The following is a 10,769-nucleotide window of genomic DNA, read 5'->3' on the forward strand; positions in this document are numbered from 1 at the left end:
AATATGCGTGAGTCATATTGTAATACGCGTGAGTTATGACTCACGCGTATTACAATATGCGTCTATTATGACTCACGCATATTCTAATATAATTCATGTGTATTGCAATACCCGTGAGTCATAACTCACGCGTATTACAATATGACTCACGCGTATTGTAATACACGTCAGTTATGACTCGCGCATATTGTAATACACGTCAATTATGAATCACGCGTATTACAATATGACTCACATATATTACAATATGTGTGAGTTTAGCATTGTGCAATATATATGCGTGAGTCACTGTATGGCCAACCTGGATGTATTATACAATCTGTATACAACTTTCAAATAAAAAAACATAGACAATATTCATTTATTTGAAAACCAACAATCAATCAACATACAATATTCGAAAACCAACAATCAATCAGTATACAATATTCAAAATTGCACAGACAATATTAATGTTTGTGGCTGAGATGATGGCGGCTGAGATGATGATTCTCTTGCAGCTATTTCAGTAGAGGGTGCAGGCATTACTGATTTGCATGTTGCCCTGTTGTGACCATGACCACCACATGAGCTACATCTTCTCGGTACCTTACGAATTTCACCTTGGGATGACCTACGCTTTGTTTGAGGTCGCCCTTTCTTAACCTTAACAGGTGGTTTAAGGCACACTCGTTGCTTGATATGTTCTGGAATATCCCAATACTCTTCATGACAAACTGGATATATTGTTTCCGCATAAGCATTGATCCACATTTCACTTGAGTAATACCTGAAAGATAACAATTGAACATGTGAGAAATAAAGTTAGTTAGATAAATTCAATAGCAAATAAAGTAATGTAAACCCTAAACCTTGAGCAGAACTCATAGGCATCCAATCTATGGGTACGGGAAGCAGCCAGGGCATGAGTGCAAGGAAGACCAGATACATCAAATACCCTACAACTACAACTCATTCCTCTCAAGTCAACTTTATAATCAGATTCACCGTCATGGACATATTACTCGAATCGGTTAAGTGGATGAACGTTATATAATCTGGCCTTCTCAGCTTGATCACGTAAGAACTTTTCATAATAAGAAGATAAACGTTCATTGTGATTGGAAGCTTTTTCTCTTCGACTATTAAACCAATCTTGTAATGTGAATCTTAAATAATCAGCTAAGATTGATATGGGATACTTTCTAGCTTCCCTACTTTGACTATTGAAGCTCTCAGCGTAATTGCTTGTCATTTGATTGTATCGTTTACCAGGAAAAAATGCACGACTCCATCTCTCAAACCCAATATCTGCCAAATACATAGCAATACGAGGGTCCTTAGCATTGATCTTGTCAAAATGCTGATTAAACTTCAAGATTGTGTATGCTTGAGAAGCCAAACCAAACTCGGCGTGGCAGTGATCGGTTTTGAATTTGGCCATAATATTCATCTTGATGTGATATGTGCACGCACCGTGGTCAGCTTCTGGAAAAACAGCACACAAGGCATTGGCGATGCTTGGGTGTCTATCAGATACAAACACGAGATCATCAACCAATCCAATTGCATCTCTAAGTTTTTGCATGAAATAAGTCCAGGAGTTGTTATTCTCCGAATCAACAACGCCGAATGCAACAGGATAGAGTTGTTCATTCGCATCTAATGCTATCGCCACCAATAGCTGACCTCCAACCTTGTGCTTAAGAAAACTGGCATCGACGCACAATACTGGACGACAACAGTTTTTGAAACCCCTAATTGAGCAGCCTAAGGACATGATCATATACCTGAAATGACCGTGCTCATCCGTCTGGATGTCTGTTATGGTACCCGGATTGTTCTTCTCCAACATGTACATGTATGATGGCAATTTACCGTAAGAATCTTCTACAGTTCCTCGCACCGCCATTAGGGCCTTTTCTCTAGACCGCCAAGCCTTATTATAAGACAACTTTATTCCATAAGTAGTCTGTATGTCTTCCATTATTTTCTTGGGCATGTGGTCATGGTGATGGTCCATGTACTTGCTCTTCATGCATTCCCCAAACACCCATGCTGGTGCTTGCCTTTGATTCTCTTGCCTCGTCACAATTGAACACGTATGATCTTTTACGAATTTACGAATCTCAAACATTTCCGAGGAATTTACTCTGACAGCATGTAGTCTCCACTTGCAATTCTTATCCAAACATTTCACAACCCAAAGTTATTTTTTTGACTTCACCACTTTGAATTCAAAATGATTAGTCCTGGCATATTTATATAACCTCAGCTGAAGTTCTTTTTTATTCTCAAACAAAGAACTGACTTCCAATCCGATTCCGGTACTTACTACCTCATGTATAGGATTTTCACTACTTGGTATGTTACTAGCAACCCATTCACTGCAGCTTGGTTGAGTACGAACAACAACATTGTTTTGTTGTGTACTAGAAACCCAAGAACCGGTTGGATTTGGATTGGTACTAGGAACCCAATCAGAACTACTAGGTTGGGTAATAGAAACCCAATCATCATCAGCATCATCCCCCACATTCAGACGCAAATGTTCATCTTCAATGTCATTTTCAAAGAAAACCTCACGCTGCATCGGGAAGACGTCAGGGTCATCAATTTCTGGAACCGCTACACTTTCTTGAGTTGGTAGTGACTTCTCTACTAAGGATACACACAATGGAGTGCGGTTGTGGACTGAAACTGCTTCATGTAAAAAGAACTCCACATCCACATCTTTTTTTATATCAGTTATAGAAGAAAATTTGGCAATCATGCCAGGAGCATTATACTTGGCTTGAAGCAATAAATCATATCTAGATTTGTCAACATCGGTAGCAGAATAAATTTGATCAACTAATTGGGCATAAGTAGAATTTTGGGGAACAATCATACCGCTTTTTTACTTTGCAGAAAAATGAGTAAGATCATCCGTAGTTTTCCACTCTCCATCAAAGTAAAGAAGTACAGGTACTTGAGCTGCAATTGAAAACAGTTCAACAACATCACAAGAATTGAAAAAAGTTCAACAACATTACCATAACCGAGGAGAGTTTGCTCGTAGAGTTTCAGGAAATCCAATGCCGCAACTTTTTACCATAAGTTTGCTTCAATGAATCTAATGGGATAAGAGCTCCCTATCCAATAGGTCCATTGAAGCAAACTTGTGGTTAATTCTTGGAACATTGTATCTCCACGAAACATACCAGTAAACTCTACCTCAAAGCTTAATTCGCGTGAGTGAGAATCAATAAGCGTGAGTTAAATACGCGTGAATCAGCTACACTATGCCAGCATGCAAACCCTAAACCTTAATACTAGAATAACAACATAGTATTGATTCCCATTCATTCGAATACAACCTAGCTAAACTATAATTTAACTAACCTAGTGTTCATAATCACTAAAAACCATAAAATAAACATACCCATTTTGAGAACGAAGAGTAGTGGGTCAGCTGCTGCTGCTCGTGGTCGAGTTCTTCAGGGGAGGGTCTCGTGGTGTCGTCGTAGTCGTCAGCTGCTGCTGCTCGTGGTCGAGTTCTTCAGGGAAGGGTCGAGTCGGAGTGGCGAAAGCGAGAGAAGAGAGAAGGGGAAATTAGTGATGCATGGTTTTGTTATAAATTAGGGCACAAAAATATTATATACGATGAAAGACGAGAATTGAAATTCACGCGTTTCATCTAAAACGCGAGAATAAACTCACGCATTTTAGATGAAACGCGTGAATGCATTTCACGTTAATTGAAAGACGAGGAATGCTATTCACGCATTTCATCTAAAATGCGTGAGTTTATTCACGCGTTTTAGATGAAACGCGTGAATAACAACATTGTTCCTTGTTCCTTGTTGTTTGAGTTATGTTGTAAACAAAGAAAGCGAATATGCGTGATTATACACAATACGCGTGAGTTATGTTGGATTGTTCTAAATAAGCATAAGTTATGATATTGTTAACAAAAGTAATAAACCATAAATAGAAGAATATTCAGTAATATAAACCACCATAAATCATAAATATCCAAATTAAGTATTGTTATAAACTATAAATATCATAAATATCATAAATAACCCATAAATAGAAGAACAATAAGTCTAAACAACTCCAAATTAAGTAAGCAAATGCTGCAAATCACAAGCAGCAACAAATTGAAGCAACTTTGTATGAGGAACAACATGTTCATCCAATATCCATGACATAGCAGCCGCTGTCTCATAAAGCCAATTGTCGGGAAGAACATCAAAATCATTTTCAATTGGTCGACACCTGCTGTATATCTCGAAATATACTATTATAGTTTTCGCATCCCTTGGCTCAGCAAATGGATAATCTGGATTATCCGATTCTTTAATACTACCACCTCCAGCAACTATTAACTCAATGAGATCCTGTTTGTAAAGTGTGTTGAAATTCCCTATAAATATAAAAATGTAACCGTCGAACAGTTTCGAACGCTGAAAAACAAACAAAGAAAATAATTTCAGTTATCAAGCAAAATAAGAAAAGTACAGATAGGAGGAATAAGACCAAACTCACATTATTCAACAACAGAAGTCTGTCTTTTCTAGGACCACCTTGGGCTCCATGATTATCATGTTTAACCTCATAAGGTTCCTCATCAACACAGTTTTGAGTTTTCAATGATGATTTTATCCCTACACAAAACAATTTTTATATTAATTTAACAGACATATGTATGAAAAGAATCGTGTTAACAGAGACTCACAATCAATAGTAAGGACCCATTTCCCGTTCAGAATTGCCTTCAATACTTTTTGAGTTCGGCCGCATGCACCATTGGGATCAGTGTAAGCAATAACATGAGTTACATCTTATCTCCACTTCGGAGACACCCTTGCACTAAAAGTGCGAGCAAATTCAACTATCAACAACTGTGTAAAATAATAATATAATGGTTATTACATACAAAACTAGTTAATATGTACATAGTAGAGAGAATAGAACATACATTATTTTCAGGTGATAATTGATTGGGACATAAGGTCATAACAGTGTTTGTTGCCTGCATATTATAAAAAAAAAGAGTTGAACGAACTGAGAAAACCATTTTATTAACAACCATTTTATTACATACCATTTTGTTGAACGAACTGAGAAAACCACAACGGCAGCTCCTGATCTAAATACTACAATATCCATCAATATAAACAGCAGAATATACATCAATAGTTAACCATACAATATTCATGTAATTGAAAACCAACAATCAATCAGTATATATAGGAAAAACAACAATCAATCAGTATATATAGGAAACGACATAATATACATCAAAACCAAACCTTAAACCCTAAATACAACAATATCCATGAATATAAATGGAAGAATATGCATCGAAACCTAACCCTAAACCCAAATACTTCGATATACATAGGAAACGGCATAATATACATCAAAACCAAACCTTAAACCCTAAATACACCAATATCCATGAATATAAACGATATAATATACATCAAAACCTAACCCTAAACCTAAATACATCAATATATATAGGAAACGACATAAAATACATCAAAACCAAACCCTAAACCTAAATACATCCATATCCATGAATATAAACGGTATAATATAAATCGAAACCTAAACCTAAACCTTAAGCCCTAAACTGACCTGATGATGTTGAAGAACAATGATGTTGGAAGAATCCCGATGATGTTGAGGAACGATGATGTTGAGGAACGATGATCTTGATGGATGTTGAAGGATGTAGGAATGGAAAGTCGGCCGCAGTCGGAGTGGGAGGGAGAATCGGGGAGGTTTTATTTTAAATTAGGGCCGAAAAATTATATATAAGACTAAAGACGCGAATTACCATCCACGCGTTTCATCTAAAAACGCGTGAGTTCATCAACGCGATTTAGATGAAACACGTGGATGGTAATTCACGTACATTGAAAAACGCGAATTGCCATTCACGCGTTTCATCTAAATCGCGTTGATGAACTCACGTGATTTAGATTAAATCGCGTGAGTGGTAATTCACGTCAATGAGCTTAAAATTTGGCACCGGAGGGGTATTTCTGACATTTCGTAGGGCAAAAGAGCCCTTTTTGCCAACATTAGCAGGTGTGGGCCTTTTTTGGAATTTCCCCTGTTATGGGGGCCATTTCATCAAATTTCCCGTTTAGTTAGTATTAATTGTAAAAAATAAATGTTCAAATCAATTTCAATGGTGTAAATCATTCTGATTTTGATTTTATTTATTTTGTCTTAGCTCTTGTTTAGTTTATTAGAGTAGTGTTGGTAGAATGTAGCAAGAGTTATAATATCATTAAATTTTTCGTGTTATACAAACGGATAAAAATATAATTAAAATAAATTTAATAATAAAAAAATAATAATATGTATTAAATGTTTAAAATTATTAATAAATCACGAATAAAAATAGAACGCTCTCATTTCACATTTTATTTACTTCGGTAAAATAATTTATCTTCTCACATATTTTATCACATATTTTTTCTAAATGAATCTCTCATCTCGTAACTTTACACTTTCACTTTGGTCAATCAAATATTTGATTCATATTATACATTAGTTAGTTAAAAAGTTGAACTTATATTGTTAAAATGTTCCGCGTTCATTAAATTTGGTGTTGAATTTAAAATATAAAGTGTTATTAGCTTAGTTGGTTAAAGAATTGTACTTGTTTTGTTAGGTTGTAAGTTCAAAACACACATATAGCATTTTAAATTTTATTTTTAACCGTTTTAAGTATATATATGGGCGGGTCAACTCACAATCCCACTCAAATATCCATTTACTCTCACATATATATATCCAAATTAACCACAACTCTCGACCCGACAATCCGAACACTTTAAAAATTAAGCATAATTATATATATATATATATTATATTTAGTATAAACTAGCATTTATTCCGTGCATTTGCACGAGTAATTATAAAAAATCAAGAAAAAAAAATTCCTTAAAAATGTGACTTTATAATTTAATTCAATATTTTTTTATCTAATTATTAAAAGATATGACACAAAATAACAAATTTGATAAGCAAACATTTATTTAACTTTTTTTTATCATTAATTCACTGAGTTTACCCTCATTTCTCGGTCAACCAAAATTATATAGACATCTCATATTACTAATCTCATAACCTCATTTTTGCACCCAACTATCTTAACAGTATCAATCGTTTATTACCGGTCTTTTATCCCTCAACAAATCAACCATCAATCTCTCTCTCGACTAGAAAATCCGGACACTTTAAAAATTAAACATCATTATATATATATATATATATATATATATATATATATATATATTAGTTAGTTAAAAAGTTAAACTTATGTGGTTAAAATGTTCCGCGTTCATCTAATTTGATGTTAAATTTGAAATATAAAGTGTTATTAGCCTAGTTGGTTAAAGGTTGTACTTATTTTTGTTAGGTTGCAAGTTTGAAATATATATATAACATTTTTAATTATATTTTTAACTGTTTTAAGTTTATGGGCGGGTCAACCCACAATCCGACCCAAGTATCCATCTACTCTCACATATATATCTAAATTAACCACAATTCTCGACCCGGCAATTCGGAAATTTTAAAAATTAAGCATCATTATATATATATAAATTTGTAATTACTCGTCCTGAGTATAACATTCTCTTATATCACTTCATTTTTTATTTCATTATACCCTTTATTAATATTATATATAACTTATTATTTTTTAGGGGGAAACGGTTAAAACCATTTCATTAAAATCTCAAAAGTGTGAGGGTCAAATATTAAAACTAGACAAACCCTAGCTATGATTAAAAGATGACAATCAAACGACTCTAAAAAAAACGGATTAATAACCATCAATCTAGTTAAGTGTGTTGGTGGGATATGAGCTTAATTTCTTTGTGACCACAATTTAATCCCATATTCCAGCCTAGCGGCAACAAATAGGTGAATATCTCAGTCTTCTTGAGAGGTCCTGAGTTCGAGTCTGTCATGCAGCAAGTTCTACGCCTGATTAAATGGTTAAATGTATTTGCGGGCTATGTGTTTAACCCAATTGTGGCCACATTTTTTGCTTATACATCTATATAATTTATATCCTATAAAAAAAACTTATTTTCTTAAAAAAAAAATTGTTTTTTCTAATATCTATTTTGCATTATCTAGAGATTTGATATCAATCATCTTAATTTAACTTACTAATTAAGTAAATAAAAAATATATTTTTTAAATGTTGGTCATTATTATGAGATGGTATTAATTTTTTTATTTAGAACTTAAAATCTGATTTAAAAAACTATTTTTGTTTGAATTATTACCCATTAAATATTAACTTTGCCAAAAATTTAGAATGCAATATCACCGAGTTATTAAATAAGTCGCATTTTCAGTTATTTAAATAAATCGCATTTTTCGTCATTTTTCAGGCTTTTATTAAATATTATACACATATTGATTGTCATTGATATATCAACAAATCATATGTTATTAACTTATTTCAAGTAAAAAAATAAATTATAAAAATAACTTAAATGATAAAAGTTATATTTAAAAGAATAAAAATTATGAATTCAATTTTATTGAAGTAATATTATAATTGTGTTTAAATTTTAAATTAATAAAAAAAATAAAAAATCAGATGGAAAAATAGGATCATTCACATGTTTATTTCCGGTTATTATAAAAACATGACACGTGTAGTACAATCATATATTAATATTCCCGAATAAAAGAGGAATATAATTCTCAAAATTATTTTAAAGTAGCTCCTTAATTTTAAATTTTATTCAAATACCTCATCAAATTTTTAAACAATTCAAATAGTTCCATTTAACTTAATAATTTTGACAGGTAAATTACTCATTTCATGTGTTTGAGAATATTACGGGATTACGATTGTAAATAAAATTTCAATTTGTATTAAAATTACTATACTAACTTGTAATTTTGAAATTTTATGTTATATTCTAATAAAAAAACACTAGAATATTGAAGTAAGAAAAATTATAAATTATTATCTTATAACATTCTCTAAGATAAATAGAATTACGGTGAAAAGCTGATATACAACCTTTTTTTTAAATAAAGGTTGCCATATTATTTATTAAAGAAAATAAACATTTATTATGAACACAGACAATCAATTATTATTAGTTATATTTTCCAATGAATGAATTTTAATGTAGGATTAACTAATCAATGTCTTTGAATAGTTAGCCATTTTAAAATATTTTTTCAATAATTCTTAATTGATTTTAATTTTAGATTTAAAAAAAAAAAGGGTTCTATATAGATTTAAGGAAAAAAAGCTCACTTAGACTTATTATATCTTTGTACAACTAGCTCATTTAAAATAAAATGTCATTTAAACGTACATATTATCAAAAATTGGCTCATTTAGCCCATTTTAATAACCATGGTTAACTTTTATTTTTAAATTTATATATTTATTAATTAAATATTAATATATTTTCCCCTCTTTCCTTTTCATTTATTATTTCATTTATTACTAATCTTTCTCTCTATTTTTATATTTTTTTATAATCTTTTATTATTTTTATATGAGTACTTATTATTGGTTATTTTAATTTATTTTATATATATACGAGCATTCATCATTAATTATTTTAACTCTATATTTCTTTTTTTTATATATATTTTTTATATTCACTTTAATTATTAATTATTTTAAAATTATTTGATCCCAATAATTGAATATAACAAAGAAAATTCTTTCAACAATAAAAATCTTTCAACATAAAAATAAATTAATTAAGAATTAAGAATTGAATAATAATAAAAACTCATTCATCAAACACTAAAAGAGTAATAATCAAATATTAAACAAAACAATTTCTTTACTATTAATATAAGTCGTGAATAAAAATTAAATAAAAAATTATTAATTTCATTTTTTATTTATATTAAACTAAATAAGAAAATATCCTTTTTCATTTTTATTATATTAAATTAAATAAGAAAAAACCTTTCAAAAAATATTACAGTAAAACATAAAATTCATAAATAAATTGTTAAATTAAAAAAAAATAAGAATTTAAGAAATATGAAAATTAAAAACTAATAAAAAAAAAGATGAAATATAAAAGAAAAATTAATATTAAAATAATAAAAAATTTAAGAATAAAATAAATTACCTAGTTTAATTAATGAGAAAGAAGGAGAGAAAAAATATATTAATATTTAATTAATAAATATATAAATTTAAAAATAAAAATTAACCATGGTTATTAAAAAAAAGCTAAATGAGCCAATTTTTGATAGTACATAGGTTTAAATGACATTTTATTAGTACATACGTCTAAGTGAGCTAGATGTACAAGTACATACGTCTAAGTGAACTTTTTTCCTAGATTTAATTACTCGAACTTTAATCGTTTTTATCAAACGAGGCTTGAAATATTATAATTTTAGACTTTTCCTAAAAAGACGTTTATTTATTTGTCTCTTTTTATTATAATGTATTATTTTTTTATTTTTAATTAATTTGTCACATTTGTAATGAAATACTATTTATAAACATTTTACATTCTAATATATCACTAAAAAAAGTGTGATCTAACCAAATTCATTTTTTTTTTTGAAAATAAATAGATTTAATATTTAGTTTTAATAAAATTTCAAAACGATATAACTTTATATATATATATATTTTTTTTTTAAATTGAGTATTTTTTTTCGAGACATATGGGTTCCAAGTCGTCGAATACAATTTAAATACCTTAAAAATTAGTGTTCTAATTGCCGGCCATCTAGGCAGTAGGCGGTCCAACACCTATACA

The sequence above is a fragment of the Impatiens glandulifera genome, chromosome 3 (assembly GCF_907164915.1).
Source record: "Impatiens glandulifera chromosome 3, dImpGla2.1, whole genome shotgun sequence".
Taxonomy (NCBI): domain Eukaryota; kingdom Viridiplantae; phylum Streptophyta; class Magnoliopsida; order Ericales; family Balsaminaceae; genus Impatiens; species Impatiens glandulifera.